This window comes from Megalops cyprinoides, chromosome 25 (genome assembly GCF_013368585.1).
Source record: "Megalops cyprinoides isolate fMegCyp1 chromosome 25, fMegCyp1.pri, whole genome shotgun sequence".
In the NCBI taxonomy this organism is placed as follows: Eukaryota; Metazoa; Chordata; class Actinopteri; order Elopiformes; family Megalopidae; genus Megalops; species Megalops cyprinoides.
Genome location: NC_050607.1, coordinates 2,323,457 through 2,342,819, shown reverse-complemented (window position 1 = coordinate 2,342,819; position 19,363 = coordinate 2,323,457).

Below are 19,363 nucleotides of genomic sequence, written 5' to 3'. Positions count from 1 at the left end.
CAAAATACTTACTTTTGTATTTTATAACGCTTTTTGTGTGTATTGTAAAGGATGTTTTCGTTTGAAAAAAAAAAAGAATGGGTATCATCAATGCTGTCATAAACGATGAATGAGCAATTCAATTTGCGTGACACTAGACCCAGAGAGCCCCTGTTTGGTGCTGGAAACATGGTCTTTGACCCCGTTTGTCTGTCACTTATTTGACCCAGGGGGACCAGGTTTCGTAACCCAAAGCCTGCCAATCAGCACCCAAGCCTGTGGCTGCCTCTTCACAGCTGCGATTGAAGTGTCTTACATTTTCAATTTCTCATCAGACAGAGGCTGTTTCTCGTCACCCTCACTCTGCCACAACATCATAAATTGCATCCACTTGCAACACATTTTAGTCCCTAAAGTTTACTACCGTCTCTGGTAGTCAGTGGCATCTGATGTCTCCAATCAGTGCACAGCAAACTGGGCCTGGGAGAACTTCTTGTTCAGATCAGGGCAGCCATTCCTGCTGAAACTGCACGTGTGCATATATCATGTGTCAGCCAGTCGATTTACTCCCTGCCAAACTGCCCAAAGACAGGTAATACTGGGGTATGTCTGTCTCTTATCTGTCTCTTATCTTTCATAATATTTATGGCTGTCTGAAGGAAAAATGCTCTCAGCAAATTTAAGGAATTGCTAAATGGTGAGAAAATCATGTAGGTTCTGATTTTTGTGTAGCACATTGCTGTCAGGCTGTATTTACAGCCAGCTCCAGTTGTTTAAATCTATTAAACAAATTGTAAGAATTACAAATTACATGTTACTCATTTCCTCTTTGGGAATAAATACAACACAGGCCTATCATTACTTTGAGAGTGACATCAGCTTTTATTTGCTTTAATCTTATTATCCACTTTAAGCAAATAATGACTTAATCATAGATAAACACAATTCACATAGAGTTTTCTGTCCAGTGACTTAAGCTTCCCACTTTCACATGAAGACTGGCTTGATTAGCAGTGTTTCGGAACAATAAGTCCAATTTAGAGGTTATAATCATGGATAATTGGATAGTTAATGAATTCAAATGTTACATTGTATTCATAAGCATTTCCCCCTCAGTGCGCCCGTGTCTCCATTGAGAGTTATATAGTGAACACACCGAGCCGACAGCGTTCATAAGACACATCCTTGGGAAAAGCTTTGCGTGTTCCCCCCTGCAGAAAGTCAGCTGGCCTCGTGCAGCGCCGGTCAGGTTTGCGATAAAGCCAATGTGCCGGTTAAATCTTTAATCCCTTTAACGAGATTCGTCACTTACGGCAGCCCCCGCAGGGACAGCCCTCAAACAAACCTTCCCTAATTAGCCCAGGGCCTCCGCACTCTGGAAGGCTTCCCCACTTCCTGTTCGGCCCCATACATGCCCACTGAAGCACTCTGCTGCATGCCCCGCCCCTGCGCCCGGAGTCTCACGCCAGCCTCTGCCCCTCAAGGTGAACTCTCCAGCTTTCTTCCCCCTCTTATTAATTGAGGGGAAATTTCCTGTGTGAACCTGGCTGGTCCTAAAAAGACAATAGCTAAGCATGCCCCAAAGCCAGGCCTGGAACAATGACACTCAGCTCCAGTTATTTAAAGGAGCAGCTCTTCAAAAGCCCACGGGGGGTAACCAGCCACACAGGAAGTTTCCGGATGTACGTACCGGCTTTAAAAACCGCTGTTAACAAGAATTTGGCAAGTGTGCAAGCAATGAAGTAAAAAAACCATGCCACCATTTCAAAGACTAGGAATTCAAATATACTACACTGGGAAGTTGTTCCTTAAACACATGCAGAGCTACATTACGTTATTTTCATTTAGTAGACACTCTTATCCAGAGCAGCTGACATACGTTACAGCTTTACATGTTACCCAATATACAGCTAATTATTTACTGAGGCAATTCTGGATAAAGTACCTTGCCCAAGGGTACAGCAGCCGTGGCTGAGCAGCGAATCTGACCAGCAACCTTTCAGTCACAAACGCTGCTCTTTACCATTATGCTACACTGCTGCCCATGGTAGGCTCTATTAGTTCAGTTTATTTTCCATGTTGAATGCAATTTAAACGGCACTGTATGCTGTGGATAATGTGCTTTAACTGAGAATTGATCCATCTGTATTTTCTTGGTTGCATTGCGTCGTGGGAATGTTTGTTATGGTGTTGTTTTTATTCCACGGCTAATGCTTGTGCCTTGTTTTCTTCCTTCTGACGTGCACGTGCGCTTACTGTGTCCGTATACAGCACACCGCTGTTTGTCTTCCTTTCGGTGTGAGTCACTCTGCTTGTCTGCTTTTCTGCTTGTCACATGCCTTTTTCTCAGTGTTGACTTACACTGGTGAGACTGGTGAATCTCTCCATAATACAGTGATGTCAAACTAATCTCTAAACTGGTTGGGATGAAGTCAGTAAGTGTGTCTTTTATTGTTCTTTTGATAGCTCCTGTGTTTTCATTAGCACTCTCGAACAATATGAGCGTGTGTGAAAAGGAGAAAGGCACACATTCATGAAAGAATAGAATGCAGCGTGAGATTTTAAACGCAGGTGAGATTTCCTCATGAGCCTCACTTTTGCAGACTGTTGAAAATAGAAAAGTGACTAACTTTAACATCCAGTTGGAATGAGATGGGCAATAATCAAAACAGTGACATTCGAAATGCAGGTCAGTGGTGGTGTGCAAAGACATGAGTCACCCCATTTGGAGAGGCATGTGATGTTATGAAACTCCACTGTAGGAGGGTGAAGTCTGCACAGGAGACCTGGTGGGATTCTCCGGTTGGAGGGGGTCCTCTGATTTGGAGCTTGGCCAGAAAATCTTTAGAACAAACAGAGCCGGTAAAACAAACAAACAAGCAAGCGGAGCTAAGCTGTGTCAGCCAGGCCTGGCGCAGCACACCGGTCACCTGGCTTTTCTCCACACTCAAACACCGGCCAATTAGGGCCGACCTCTCGGAGCCCACAAGGCCTGCGTTCTCGGCCAGTCTGCTTTGTTTGTTGACGGAGCACTTGGTGGAGGATGACAAATGTGTTTGTCCTGCTAAAACAAACTGGTGAATGCAAGTGGAACTCAGTGCTGATTCTAATGCGAGTAAGGCAGCGAAAAGCGCTCACGATAGATTCAGGATTCCTGTGTATGGGTGAACTTTGGACTGTAATTTCTGATTGTTTTATTAAAACACATTTTATGTTGTGAGGATGTTTTTTCATCCATTCTTTGGGGTGTAGTTACAGTGGCCAGTGATTGTCTCAGCATTTGTCTTGGCTTCTGTGTGATACTCCAATACAGGGTGGTAACTTTGCAGTAATAACGGCACCTTCCGCACGCACGTACTCAGACGCTCACACATGCATGCAGTCATGTGATCTCCCAGAAACCTTATAGCTGTGGATAAATGGATACCCAGAGCCGTATCTCCGGTAGCCTGTATGCAATTAACCGCACATAAATAATTCACAAGTCAGACACGGTGCGTTTTAGGTCCAAACGTCTTTAAAAAACTGGACTGGCCTACCACAGGCGTATTTGCATATTTCCTTTGATGTGCTGTACGTTTTTCTTTTTTTTTTTTTTGCCAGTTTTCATTTCTAAGTGCTGATCCCCGTGCTCCCCGCTGTGGCTGTGCAGAGGAGCATGTGTAGCTCAGGTGTCGGCCCGAGGCCAGGCCGCGACACCCCTATAGCAGGCAGCACACATGGGAAACCCTCCAGCCAGGGACCGGGGGAGCCAGGGACACAGACAGGCTATCACACTCTGGCCTCTCTGATGCAGGAGCAGCCCTGGAAGGCATTTCTATATGCAAGTCTTTTTGGCCACACAAACACGGATAGCACAGAGCAATTCAGCCTCTTATAACACTACATACTGTGCTGCTTACATTTTTGAGGCAAAGGCAGGAATCCAGTTTGATATGGTTCCCTCTTAACTTTAATGGATTTAATAAGTGTACTTTTGTGTAAGGTGCACGCTGTTTTCAGAGTGAATTGCTCCCTCAGTCACAAGCCTGTTTTGTTTTTTTCTCTTTGCTTTAGACCTCTTCCCCCCAGGGCTTTTCTTGATATATATCTTTTACCAAATGGGAAAAAAAGGAGCTAGTCTAAGATCATCCTACAAAAACAGCTTCCCGCAAAAGTAACATTTCAGGCCTGTCTTGTGGTCGATTTAAGTTTTTTTTTTTTTTGCGCAGTGTTTCCGGGATTAATCCAGGAGTGCTTTGCTCCCGGTGCATTCTCCCTGTTGCCTCCCGCTGCCTCAGAGACAGTCCAGCAGGAACCTGCCTGACAGTTCAGATTCCTTGTGCTTCACAGATAAGGGGCATTACGAGAGCCGTTCTCCCAGCTGTGTGTGGGAACAGAGTGGTTCTAAATCACCCGCTCTGGTGTGTGTTTGGCTCCTCCCCCTGTCAGCCTCAGAACACGCTGTCCTCTCTCCCCCAAACCTTTGTCTAACAGCTCACCTGAGACTTAGGGAGGAGGTGTTCGGTTTCTGTGCCGCGGTTGGCAGCTATGAAACGGTGTCTGTTTGACACCCAGAGTTCACGACCACCCAGGCTCCGAGCAGAGCCGTGAGAAGGCCTTGCGATGGGCCTGGGAGACACAGGAAGCCAGAGCTGTTTTGTGGCAGGATGGAGCTGATCAAAGCAGAGGGTGTGAACATGTGAGACATCTGTCCAATTATCATCCTTTTAAAAGATGTCTGCCTTCAGTGACACACAGGTGAAGGGGTCACCGTGGAAAAGCAGGGAGTGAAACTGCAATAACTGAAATAATTTAAAGATGTTCTTTGAGACCATGAGGGGGGACTGCGGGTATGGTAGTATATTACAAGTTAACATTAGTCTGATGAATAATGGATTGGCCTTAGGAGAGTAAACTATAATTCAAGGCAATATGGCTTTTGTAGATCATTGTTAGGCTGTGCGTTGACTTTAGTATACAAGAATATTGTTCTGAAGGATGCGTTGGGCCGTATTTTTGCTGTTGCTTGCTTTTATTTTAGCATCGTTTTTCAGCCCTTGTTTTCCCCTGTTATATATGTAAGATATTATTATAAATCATTTTCATATCATCCATAGTCTGCCTTGCAAGCTGCCAAATAAACAATAATAAATGGTATATAACTTTTGCAGAGTTTATCTTTGCCAGTGAGAATAGTTGGAATCATTTCTATCATATGCCTGAACAGCAGTGATGTTACATTTTTCACTCCTTCACGAGCTGGAGGCAGAAAAACCCACAGTATGTGTTAACCATGTGCCGAGAACAAACTCCCCACTGTCACGAGATGCGCTTCAAACGCTGAAGAAAGGGAAATGTTTTAGCACAATAGCTGGACGCCATTCAACTCCGCATCTCCTAAGAACCCTCTCTGTTCTCACACCCGACCCCATCCTTATTTAACCTATGTCTGAGAAGGAGCTGCCGTCGAAGCTGGTAATCCACAGGCGAGGATGTTAGCAACATTCCCCTAGCCAATTTGCTCAATGAAAGTCACATGGACGCAGCTATAAAGCAGAAAGCCTCTTTGAGCCCAGTGACTCATGCTGTTTGAATGAGTCCACTTAAATCTGGTTAAGAATGGTTTTACTATAATCATTGGGATTAATTATATTATAAATAGTTGAATAATGTAGGGGGATATTAATATGTACAGTCCAAATATTCCAAAGCATTACTGCCTGCAGGCAATTACACATGTGCATATTTCTCCTCCTATCAAAGTAAGGAATTTAAAATGTTTCATTTCACATGAATAACCACCTCATTCCACCTTCCCTCCAAAAAAAAAAATTGAATGTAATTTTCCTCTTAAATAATGTGGAGATTTCAGCAGCAGTGGACTCTAATTTCATCTGAACCTTTGCAATTCAGTGCCAGGTTGCATTGCTTTGCAAATACCATCAGCAGCTTTGTTCCGGCACAAAAATACTTTAAACTTCAAATGAGGACAGCGGTGCTCGGAGGCACCGCTTGGTGCGGCGTGCACTATATTTACAGCCTTGTAGCAGCTCGAGACCCAAAAAAACAGGATTTACAGTGCAGCATTAGCCTGCTTTATGTATCTAGTTTGGGAATATATCTCCTCGTTTCACTTTAAAAGACGCCCGGTTTCAGCCTCTGAGTCAGTCGAGTCTATCTTCTCACTGTGCACTTTTTCCAAGCCCTTCTGCTGACGGCTGCCTGGATCTCACCCCACCCGCCCCATCTCATATTCCCAAAAACACTCCACCCCAAACACTCCAAAACCTCTACTCTACACCAAATACTGTACTCCACTTCTACTCCACCCCAAACCCTGCCACCCACAACCCAACCCAAACATCTCATCCTAACCCACCCCAAACACTCTACCCTAAATACTCCACTCCACAAATACTCCACTCTACCTCTACCCCACCCAAGCACTCCACATATACTCCACCTGAAACACTCTACTCCACCCCAAACACAACCACCCACAACTCAACCAAAACATCTCACCCTAAATACCCCGCCAAACCCATCTCATCTGACCCCAAATACCTCACCCCACTTCACCCCAGACTCCTTACCTCACCCTGCCGTGTAGGAATCCCACCCCCTGGGAGGGTCTCCATCTGAGGCATGCACTCAGCTCCTCCCTACACAACCAGACAGTGCTGCCCCTCTCCACTAATCACCCATTAACAGATCGTTATCAGCACTGCCTACATGCCCCAGACTGGCCCCAGCCCTCTGCCTCATCCCCTGTATATCACTGCCAGAATGGGCAAAACTGTAGTTTTATTCCCTGCATGTTACTTCTAGACTGGACCAAACTGTGGTACGTTTTGGAACCTTTTAGAATCTGTCTTTCCTCTGGATAAATTAAATCTGAAAATTAATTATTTTCAGAAACTGTATGACCCAGTAAGTGTAGTAGTGTTACACAATGTAGTATTAATTAGTGTAGCATAGAACAAAACAGTATAGTACATTTTAATATTGTATTAATTTGTCATATTTATGTGTACAGTCTAACATTTCTGTCCATGTAGAATGTGATCTTGCTAATGAAAAGCATGTCACTGATACACCGCGTGAGCCTGATGTTCCAGTATGTCCACTGTGTGCAATTACTCGTAATGACACAGTCAGTAATGCGGTTGGATGAGTCTCGGGGGAGACGCATATCTCACCTCCGCTTAGGAGGTGATTCACCTGAGTGACGGGCTTATCTAACCTGCCGCGGCATGAGCGGCGGAGTGAGCTCCTGTTTAATTGAGAGCGAGCCGAGCGGCCAGCTCGTCAGCCTGCCAGCCCGCCGCTAATGACCAGATGTGTTCCGCCGAAGAGAGCGCGGCGGGCGCAGCTGATGGCGGGCGGCGGGTATCCCATGATACCTCTTGCACCAGCCGCGCAGAGGAAGGCTGGCGACACCGCGGTCCCCGCTCTGTCTGAAGTGGGGGCTTATGGGAACTGGCTGTCCCCCCGGAGGTACAGGCCTGTCTGTGCTCATCACTGCTTTGGAGGGGAGACTCTTGTTTACTCCATGCATGGAGCTCCACTGACTCAGAGTAGGTGACTGGGTGGATATCGCCTTTAAAGCCCTCTCAGTCACCATCACTCTCTTTCTGCTAGTCTCTTTCTGCTAGTCTCTCTCCATGCTATCATTTGCTCTCCACACCTACAGGAGAATTGACTATGAAATAAGTTAAACATCAGTGTAATGTGGTAAGGAGTGGGCCTCGTAAGTGGAAGGTTGCTGGTTTGATTCCCTGCTGGAGCACTGCTGTTGCGCCCTTGGGCCAGGTATATATACCTATATACCTATACAGCTATATAAATGGATGAAATTGTAATCTTTGTAAGTCCCACTGGATAGGTGTGTCTGCTAAATAACACTAATATAATGTGATGTAAGACATCCTAACATGATTAGCAGGGATATATGGGCACTGAGGTGCGCCTTCGCTGCCGGACAGACAGACGTTATCTTTCATGCCTGTCACGTTCAATGTCAGCGTGACCTTGGCAGGGCATATTCTCCACGGCTCCCCCAGTCCGCATCTGTTTATCCCGTACCATCGGAACCAAAGCGTTCGGCAGTAATTAATCACAGAGGTGACACTCTCCGAACGTCAGATGCTTTGAGATGATAGAGGGGTATAAAGCAGCCGTAACGCATTCGTCCATACTCCTTCCTCACGCTGCCTCTGCATAAATCCTGTTTTGTTGAGTGGGTTTTCTCATTAAATGGCGTTTTTGAGATGCGCAAATGAGACTCTCTGGAGGTCCCTCAGAGCATGTACTGTATTAAGATGCAAATAGAGCAACTTGTCCCTCTTCAGTTGGCTCGCCTCATTGTGCAGATTATATGCGGAGGGTCAGAGCAGCGCACACTCAGCTGTTCTCATTATCATATTTATGAATCATTCAAAAGAGCTGACAGAATGGGAGGTGGCGTGTGCTAATAGGGGCTTAGAGAAACAGACAAAGCCTTGCATTGTTGCTGTTTAAGTCTGTGATAATCAGGGGCTTCTTCATGTGGTACAGCTACGTTTGGTGTGCAGAAAACCTTACAAGCGTATGCCTCAAAATGGCCGTCTAGTGCTTTGTGAAGTGTCCAGAAATAACACCTAGGACCTTTTGAGCTTCAACAATGGGGCTGACAGCCATTTCCAGCAGGTTTGGAATGCATTCTGGGGGATTTGAACACTGTTAGGCGAGGCAAAGCCGTCGTCACCCTGCTGGAATGACAGTCCCGGTCCGCCTGCCTTTTCCCTGGGAGCCGCTGGTCTCTAAAAGCCTCCATCAGTCATGGTGAAACTGCACTTCCTCAGAGCATCAATCAGGCGGGCAGTCATCTGAGGAGGGAACTCTGAACCCCGCGTAATGGATAGCAGGCAGAGAGGGCCGAGACCCAAAGCCCCTCCGGCGTCGGGCGTCTGAAACGCCCAGCCACGCTCTACAGGCTCGCCGCTTTCTCCACCAGCAAGGTCAGCTTTTCACTGGAGAGATCAGACAGCATCTCTCACAGAGGAAACATCCTGCCAGCGCCGTAACGGATAGCTCTTTAAAACCCCAACATTTAAATGCGGGTGATAAACAAACCAAACAAGGCAAGCAGCAATGGGAGAGCCAAGCCTCCTCAACCCTGAAAATGGGTGGAGCCCATGTGTCATCAGTGACTCCCTGATTTCAACCAATCATAGTGCTGTCTAGAGCAAAAGCTTCATCTGCTCATGCAATTCAGTGATTGACATCATATGGGACATCTATCATAATACCTAAAAACAATAAAATATATTCCTGCTGTACCAAGACAGAAAGGGTCCTCAGGTAAACTGAGGTAAATAGGAGGCCTGACATATTTGGACAGAGGAAGTATATTTCACTTTGAGACTTTACTCATTTTTCTGGGTTACATTTAGAATGGTTCACTCCACTTCCGACTGTAGGATGCCTCAGCAACTGAAGCTCTAAAACAAAAGGTCCAGGCAAGCTGGCAGCCAGGCAGCCTTTAAAAACCTTCCCCTCACTATCTCACTTATTTTATCCACTTTCATCTACTTTCATGCATCTGTAGCTTCATTTGTTATGCGTTTTCATTCATTTTACGGCTCAGTTTCAGAAAAGCACTATATGAGTAAAAATAAATTATTATGACTGGTAGAAGTAGTAGAAATAGGGTGAGCCAGATTTCAGATTCATGACTGTGCTGGGTGGCCTACATCACAGGCTCCAGCTGGAGGCAGGAGGCCTGAGCCAATGCGAAATGCATTGGGGGGAGGTACAGCTGTGACACAGGGTACGATACCAAACACCTTTCACTCCTGCCTCTGATAGTATCAGAGAAAACTGAAATGGTTTTTAATAGAAAAATGCAAAAAGCTGATCGGGAGTTTTCAGGGGACGTTTGGGTTAAAAAAGCAGCTCTGTTGCTGTGCTTTTTATTACACCATTCCGATGGGAAGCTGACTGTTAGCTTTCACAGCACACTACAGGGCACTTACTGTTGAAAAGGATACCCTTTCTGTGGCTTCCGCATCTGTATGAAAAACCTTTTCGTCATGTCAGTCTTGAAGTTTGAGCTGCACAGCACTAAGGCTGCTTATGAATGTAGGAAGAAACTATAATAATTGAAATGTTTTAATATCATTCATCTGCCAGTGAACTGGCCAACAGCTCCCCTGAGATGCTGAAAATATGCAAATAATCATATGAGCAATATAAACATTGCATTGTTAAAAAAAAAAAAAGCTCTTAAGTAGATGTTGCAATAGAAGCGGGCTGAGCGTGGAGTGAGTGGGATGGAAATGCTTTGAGGCAGAGATCCGTGTGGCTGATAAGAGAGAGAAAAACGCTGTTTACTTGGAACGCTGGAAGTAAGAAAAACAAAGTCGGCGTTATTGATGGCCGCTGTGATCAATTGCTTACACGTGCTGTGCAGAAGAAACCGCGTGTCCCCATCTCACACCGACGGCTCGAGTCCCGCCAGTTCAGCAGAGACGGGGAGGAGCTGGGCTCGGTGTTCTGCCGGGGCTCCGGGTGGGAATGGGCTCTGACCTGTTCTGCGTGGCTGGAGGCCTCAAGGGGCATCCAAGCTTGATCAGGTAGCGGGTCCCATCAGCTCTGTGGCCTCTGAGCGCCAGCTGTCTCCCCAGACCCCCGCGTCCGTGCTAACGTGGCCCCGGGCTGCCGAGACCGAGCGACACGCTCCGGCTACCACCGCAGACCCCTGCATGGGTGCGGGTGCCATCCATCCGTCCGTCACTCCCTGCGTCCATCACATGATCCATATATCCATCCATTCTTCCATCCTCCTGTTTGATAACAGGTACCCGCAGGAGGAAGGGGGAGGCCCTCAGTGTGAAACGTAGTGACTGTGAGTACGGTAGTATACTTGGCTCCCCCCGTCTAGTTGGGTTGCGCAAGTTAACCTGTGGTAGAGCTTGAATGGTGGTGTGCTCCTTATCACTGGTCTGGGAGTGTTGTTGGCCTGGTCTCACACTGTCACTCATTAAGCTTGAATGGATATGCCTCTTTTCTCTTGTGCTGGAAGTTGCTCTGGATAAGAGCGTCTGCTAAATGCAATGAACCACGTGGGCTTGACCTCACTGTGTACCCCAGTCTGTTCTCACAGGCTCGCCTGTGCATATATATACTCCTCTGTTTCTGTTTCTGTGTGAGAGTGGAAGGGGAGCATGCTTTGGCTTAGCTATTTATCTGCTGTGTCTGTCTGAGAGTATGAGGTTTGGATCTGGCATGCGGAGAGCAAATGCAAAAACATATGGAGGCACGCAAACGGCCCACTGGCCTTGGTGCACATGCAGCGTGCTGAGAGACAGTACCTCCCCCCTCGGATCCAAAGGGGCCCCACACAGGCTGCGGCAGCCGGCCGGAAACCAATCTGGACATTAACAGATGACCACAAAGGCGACTGAGACAAACCGAATTGCCACAAATGAGTAATGACATGGAGCTGGTCTGGGGAGAGGCCTGCCAGCGAGAGCCCGGAGAGGCACGCCCCTCAGGCACCGATGCAGGCCGCTTTACATTTGGGGGGGATAATCCTACAATGCTCAAAGCACAAGACACGTGTGTGTGGTGGTGTGTTGCTTCATGGTGTGTGTCCTGTGCTGTTGTGTGTTGTTGTGTTGCATAGTGCTGCCCTGTGCTTGCTGTGTCGTGTTATACTGTGCTGAGCTGTGTTGTGCTGTATGTTGTGTTGTTGTGTTGCATAGTGCTGCCCTGTGCTTGCTGTGTCGTGTTATACTGTGCTGAGCTGTGTTGTGCTGTATGTTGTGTTGTGTTGCATAGTGCTGCCCTGTGCTTGCTGTGTCGTGTTATACTGTGCTGAGCTGTGTTGTGCTGTATGTTGTGTTGTTGTGTTGTATAGTGCTGCCCTGTGCTTGCTGTGTCGTGTTATACTGTGCTGAGCTGTGTTGTGCTGTATGTTGTGTTGTTGTGTTGTGCTGTGTCGTGTCATGCCGTTGTTATACTGTGCTGAGTCGTGCTGTTTTGAGTTATGCTGTGCTGCGTTCTGTGTCCTTGAGTGATGTTGGTGAGATTCTCAGGCTCTCAGGTCTGAAATGCTGACACCGCAGCACCCAGCAGTCACGCTCTCAGTCTTGTGTGCTGGTCCACTTTCATACAGGTGTTTGGTCTTGGGAAACTGTGGTCTTTGCATTTGTAAGCTTTTTTTTCACTCCGGTAGCAATTATCAAAAAGGAAAAAAAAAAATTTTGTGGTATCGTGTGTAAATGGTTATATGATGATGCAGATCATGCATATAATTTCAGAATTCAATTTGATGGCCCTGAATAGTGTGCAGTATGAGTCTGTGTGCATAATTGTCCGCAGTAAGGGTTAAACGGGAGAGCAGTGAATCTGGGGAGCGTAGGGAGGGAGTTTTGCTCTGGAAGTATGTCATGCATATGCGCTGGGCAGAGGAGCGTGTGGAGAGCATCCCCTCAGGGCTCCCGTTCGTCCCGCTCACACGGCCGCTCCAACACGGCCTCTCCAACACGGCCGCTCCAACACGGCCGCTCCAACACGGCCGCTCCAACACGGCCTCTCCAACACGGCCTCTCCAACACGGCCTCTCCAACAGCCGCTCACACGGCCGCTCCAACAGCATCTATCAGCATCTATGCAAATATGTAAACAGGACAGCCGCCAACACCAGCAGCGAGTCGCGCAGGAATCGGATCACTCAGCACGTCACGCAGCGAATCGGATCACTCAGCACGTCACGCAGCGAATCGGATCACTCAGCACGTCACGCAGCGAATCGGATCACCTGGCACATCGCGCAGCGAATCGGATCACTCAGCACGTCACGCAGCGAATCGGATCACCTGGCACATCGCGCACCGCCTCGCTCCCGGTGCAGGAGGCTCGGGTCGTTAAACTCCACGCCCGCGTTTGATTGGCTGCGTCCTGCGTGTGCAGGATATCCGCGTGCTCTCGATGCCTCTTTCCGTTACTGCAGAAGATGCGACGGGGGAACGGCCTCATATGGTTTCACTTAGGGAGACACTTTACACATACGCACTGTAAAACCCGCCCTTTTCCAGGGCTGTGAGCATGGTGTTCCACTCAGATGGAGAGAGACCAGGACACACGGTGCTCTTAAGTCAGAGGGGATGCTATCAGCTGGACAGAGACCCAAATGACTGAAATGGGGCATGTCAATTTTACAGCACAGCCAGGGTAGCAAATGAAAACCATCTATGATGAAAGCACTCTGTATATTTCAAAACATGTAAGGGACAAATTATATATAAAACCTTAATATGAATATTAATAGTAATATTATATAAACATATTTCACTTTGTGGAATGTCTGATCCAAATCATCATATCATAATCTAATTATGCATGAGTGAAAACATAATTTTTTATAACTTACTCGGTACAGTCATTGGGAAGTGATCAGACTGGACGGAGTGAGCTGTGATGTGAAGTCCACCGGGTTGGCCAGCCGGGACTCACAGCATGGCTTCCTGCAGGGGAAGCTGGCCTCGTGGCTGGATGCGTCTGCAGGATGGGAGGGGGTGAGCGCGGTGTGAGTTATGGGCTGCGCGTATCCCAGGACAGCGGTGCTGATGTAGAAACGGTCTGCTTCACGGGCTCAGGCCCTGACAAGCAGACAGTGGGGGGTGGGGGGGGTTTATTCCCGGCTGTGATGGAGACAGTGTGCAGACAGTCTCATTAAACCTGCTGCTGCTTCAGAAAGCGCAGTGCGCCGGCACCGTGGCTCAGACACACCCTGGACCTGCTGCGTGTCACAGGAGCAGCACGGGTGCGTCTGACTTTGGGTCCCCCCTCGGCGATTTCCTCAGAGGCTGGGGCACCGGGATGTGATGCCCTGTTGCCGTGGTGACCCGGCATGTTCCTGTTATGAATGACTCAGCATCTCAGCACCCAGCGAGCGTGCTCCCAGGTTTGCTGGTGCCAAGCCGGCGGATGAGCTAGAATATTATGGCTGTTTGTTGAGACAGGAGCGCTCATACCAGCTGTAATGCTTCCTAAGACATAGGATTTGGCCTTCAGATGGTAAATCATTTAAAGTTGCAATGCTAGGCTAGATGCAAAGAACTTACTGCTGTCCCCATCCTGGCCTTTTTACAAGTCTTAAAGTTCTCCCAGAAAACAGCTCTGATAGAAATGTGAATTATTTTCATGTGAATTATTAAAACTTGTGAATTATTTTCAGATGTAGAGGGCTGGAGTTGATTGGTACTCTGGGAAATGTGAGGGATGTCCTGTAGACTGAAAGGCAAAGAAAGTGGTAACTTTCTATTAAGCTCAAGGTTAAGGACTTAGAAAAATCATTTTCATAATATTTAACATTTTACAAACCATAATAAGCATTATGTCACATGTCCAGATCTTGACAATAATTATGGTCCTGTTTGTAACGATTGAAGGTGAATGCTTTGCAAGACCCACTTCAGGTGTTCCCATTATTATTTTTTTTAAAAAGACATTTTTCAGTGCCTGTTATTGGTAGTAGTATTTTTGCAGGCCCTGTCCAAGTTACAACAGTTTTTATGCATTATGAATAATGTACGCATTGTCTCTGGACATTTATTACTGCCATAAAGCATTTGTTTCTGTGTTTTGCAGTGCCTGTGCTACAGTTACTGCAGTCATTGTTGATAATGATTTAATAATGTAATATCTTTAGTTCAATATAACGCACATAAAGTTTCACACACAGCACAAGCACGCTAGAGACCAGACCAAACCAGACCAGGTCCTCTGTAAAGTCTAAAGGCTCTGTGGGAAATGGGGTCCCCTCAGACCCAGCTGGTCCCGCCATGGTGGCTCTCCCATGCCTCCGCTCTCTGGGGCAGGGAGAGGGGGAGATGCCCCTGGCTCAGCTCAGGCCCCTGGGTCTCGGCAGCGCACCGGACTCCCCGTCCTGAGGCCAGGAGTCATTCCGTTTTCGGTTTTCCCTCTCCCCTCCTGCACATGCAGTGAAATGTGTTCCTCCAGGCCCCTGCATTCAGGGCAGAGCAGTTTTACTGACGCATTCCTGGACAGAGGCCATCAGTTTGATACTGTGCAATGCGGGCAATAAAACCCCCTGAAGTTACACTATACATTTCCTATTAAGCCTGGAGTAGCACAGTATGGATGGGCAAAGGCAGAGGAAGAAACACTTATAGGCTGTAATCATTTTACCATAGGTGCAAATCTATCATTTACGTTGGACAATGGTCAACTTTTCAGTAAGATAACATGCCAACCAACATCCTGAACATGAACAAGCCCCCTGCTTGTGTGTTCGTACAGACCAGAAAACCAGAGGAAATTTCAAGTCCTGTAATTAATGGAAAATAAATAAAGTATTAGAGTGAGCAAATATTCCTGGGCTTAATGCGGCTAAAAGCTCGGCCAGGTACAGCACACTTCTCACACACTCTTCCTCCATCACAGCTGGAGCCATGTTGGAGTTTCACAGTAACAGTATTCTAACACACTGAAGGAGAGCTTTCACAGTGACCGTATTCTAACACACTGTTAAAGGAGTTTTACTGTAACAGTAGTTTAACACACTGTAAGGGGACTTTTACAGTAACAGTTGTGAAACCTTGTTTTTCAAGGGTTCAAGGAACATGTTCTGGAGGAAATATACCCAGAGCAATGGTGCTGCAGTTATACAGGGCAAATACAGTGATGGTGGAACATCTGCTTGAATCCTAACGTAGAATGAGGAGTGTATGACGCAAATGGAATTTCACCCATGAATTACGCCTGCAAATGTTTGTCTCAGTGAAAGTTTCTTTCCCATGCAGAGTGTGACAGGATGCTTCTGTGCGCTCCCACTGGCGCAAGAGACAGCATTAAAACGAAAGAAAGGAGTGCAGTCCTGGCCAACAGGCATCCTCCTTTAATGTGAAACTCCCTTTGCATTCTCTTATTGCGCTGTTGGTCGGGGAGCTGGGATTGCACATGGACGTTTTCACACAGCACAGGAGAGCCTGTTCTCCTGAACTGATGAAATTTCCATGCTGCTCTGTCTGCTTCTCCATTAATTGCCTTTTTTTATAGTTGCAGTAAACAGTAGGTCATCAATTTCCAAGACATTTTAATGAGAATCATACAGCGCAGCAATCTAAGAAAAGCAAACAATAATGTCATATTGATTGGTATTGAAAGCAGGCAGTGCGATCGATACAGTCACACCGCAGCACCTTTGACGGCTGGTCCCCGGGGTCCTTCAGAAAGAGGCCGCTGTGATTGCGATGTGATTGGCTGAAGTCTGTACGCTTCCTCTTGGTGCCCAGCAGGGCCCGGCGCGGTTGAGCTAAATGTCATGTGTCATGAGTCTGGCGGTGGGAAGAAGGCACGGTGCAGCTCGCGGCAAAACCTTAATCTCATGACGAGGCGACTCCTGACACTAAAGCGACCGGACACTAAGCAGCACATTTGTCCTGGAGTTAATCTACAGCGCGCACAGAGGAGACGCTGTGTGCGACAATCACCAGTGTCCCCCACCCGCGTCCTCACCCTGTGCCCCTGCCCTTAAAGGTTCCCCCCGATGCAGACATTCTCCCAGCGGAGCATCAACAGAGGCTGAGATTTCGGCAAGCTGGGTGACGTTAGCCCTCGCTTTACCTAATTAATCTCAATTACATTTGACCGCTCAGACGTGTGCTTTTTTTGATTATCATAAAGAGGAAGTGTTCTTAAAGCAGAAAACAGCCGGTATGAGCGCCTTGCGGAACGGAGCATCGCGCTGGCTGAACGCTCGGCCTCGAGTCCAGACGCGTGCGTGGGCGTGACTCTCTCTGCCTCGGCCACCAGCGTCGGGCGATGACATCACCGCGTCAGAGAGGACGGATCAACACCAGTGTCCTGATGCCAGCACCTCCAGCACGCCTGCCTGGGACTAGCATGTACACTCCACACCAATGCCCCTATGGGAGGAATAATCACGGAGTCTGACAGGCATGCTGGAAAAATGAGCTGTAAAGCCGAGAAGAAGAGGGTCCAGGCGCCACACACAAAGTATAGGGGCCACAGAGCTTATAGGGGCCAGGCTTCCATACAGCTCTCCTGTCCCGTGGGCATGTTCATCGTCTGAGTCCTGAACCTGCATTCCTGGGTGTAGCGGAACCCGTGGCACAGGGTGCTTCCTGGAATCCACAGTTCAGCAACTTTACCGCAACGTCAGGCTTTTCTGGACTGAGCCTGGGGCCAGAGCTTCAGAGGGAGAGGAGCGTTTGAGGGCTAGAGGCACGGCACATGAACACTAACCCCTCAGAGGCGAGAGCGATGATTTCAGACAGCTGCTCCGATCTGTTTTCTTATTTTTATTAGTCAAAGCTCTGTGTCGGATGTGTGGGTTGGCACTCCGATCGAATCGGACCCGAAAATCACGGCCTTAATCCAGAACAGATCACTCTACTGTACGTGTCTCTCTGAGGGTCACTGTACCCAACAAAGTGTGCTTTGAGTAACCTCTGCCACGGCACACTTCTCCCACCTTGGCGGGAGGAAGCTGATGAAATCTCCTCTTATCTTTCCCGGAGCTCAGCCCATATTTTTCCAATTTCACGAACGCGTTGTTTATGGAGGTGAAATGACTCAGCCGAGCGGACGTGGGAGTTTTTATGTATCTGCGACGTCGGGCTGAAAAAGCGATTGTTGGAGACGGTTCAGTCCCCCGCAGAAACTGCAGGGCATCGGGGAGGAGATAAGCTGCAGTAACGCCACCGTGATGATGTCATTCAGGCATGCGGTCCCCAACCGTCACACGCGGTACCGACCACGGGACCCAGACGAGTCAGGTGGAGGCACAGTCACCGTGTCGCCTCAAACACTCTCGCCTTGAAACGCTTTTGGAATGCTTTCTTCAAATGCTTCCTGAATGCTGAAATGCATGTGAAAGTCGGTTTGCGAGAGAGGAGAAAAGATTAAGACCACACAGACACTGGTTTGGAGAGTCCAGATTTACCGCTGCCAAAGAAAGCAATATGCATGAAAAGCGGTGTGATTGTTTTAACAGAGGACAAACAGGCTTGTGGTGCTTGTCCCAGAAATCCAAGTTTGGCAACATTTGTACACAAAACACCTAATTATGTATTTGTGTCCCTAATTAAACAAGTAGGTGACTGATGATACCAATGTCACAGGATTTAACTGGCAAGGATAGTCATAAATATTTTTATAATATCTATTCAAATGAAAGTACAACTAGGCCCTTTGTGACTGTGTGAGGAGAAGTGAAATTCCTTACATTGCACGCTAAAGCTCTTATAATTGTACAGTTGTGGAGCTCAGCCAGGTGCAATTTCCTGTTTGCAACAGTGTTGCAACCTCAGGAGAGTAAAACTATCAGAGGCCAGCATGATCTGATCCATATAAAATAATCATTCCCATAAGTAGCTGGCATTATGTACCTTTGAGTCTGTTCCTGCCAAAAATAATGTGTTATTATATCCGTGCATTTATCGGAGATTTATTCAAGTGGATGAAAATATGAGATTCCCGTCCAATCATTCCGCAGGATTTGTGAGGAATCCCCGCCTCGGTCTCAGGTTCCCCGAGTCTCTAGGTGACCCCTCTCCTGCTGCAGTAGCCTGTGTTACTGACAGCGAGCGGGAGGCCTGGGACAGGGGCAGAGCAGAAGTACAGGGACTTACCACAGCATCCACAACAGGAGAGAGCAGGCTTTATTTTATCACTCATCAGAGGCTGAAAATATTAGTGGAAGGGCAGAAATGGCTGCTTATCATTCCTTTTTGTTTCCATGTCGTGAACATTGGTGACCTTTCAATGGTATGGTTTCTAAGGAACAGTATGGTAGCATATACTCATTCTTCACCTTAACATTCCAGCTGTACTGCATTCAGATGGCTGCCATCTTCCTGATTCTTTTCTGCTCAGTAATCTGTTCCGAGTAACCGCGGGTACGTGGTGTCCGCAGCGTTTCCCTGATCTGATCCGGAGAGGGTGCTGTGTGTATCCGCTGTGGTCTGGGTGATGGTTTGGTGGTCACGGCCGATTATGTGTGTCTGCCCTTCCCAGTCGGGCCACGCCCCTGGAGCCACAGGGTTCTGCAGGGAGGGAACACAGGGGCTGAGGGTCAAAGGTCATCAGCCCCAGGAGGGGGCACCAGGCGGCATCTGAGGGCGAGGGGGTAGAAAAAAAGGCTTCATCATTAGCTCCTGCTGAAAGCACATCTGGACATTATGGAAAGTAGAGTGGGTATCTCCTCATGAGCTGTGTTTAGTTGCTGTCTCTTTCTGAACTGAGTGTGAGATGCTATGGCCTCTTCGCAATGTCTGAGGAGTGAATACAGGCAAGGCTTGCTTTTTGTGTCTTGGCATTTTGCAGTTATTTGAAGTGACCACTAAGTGACTCCAAATGTTTAACAAAA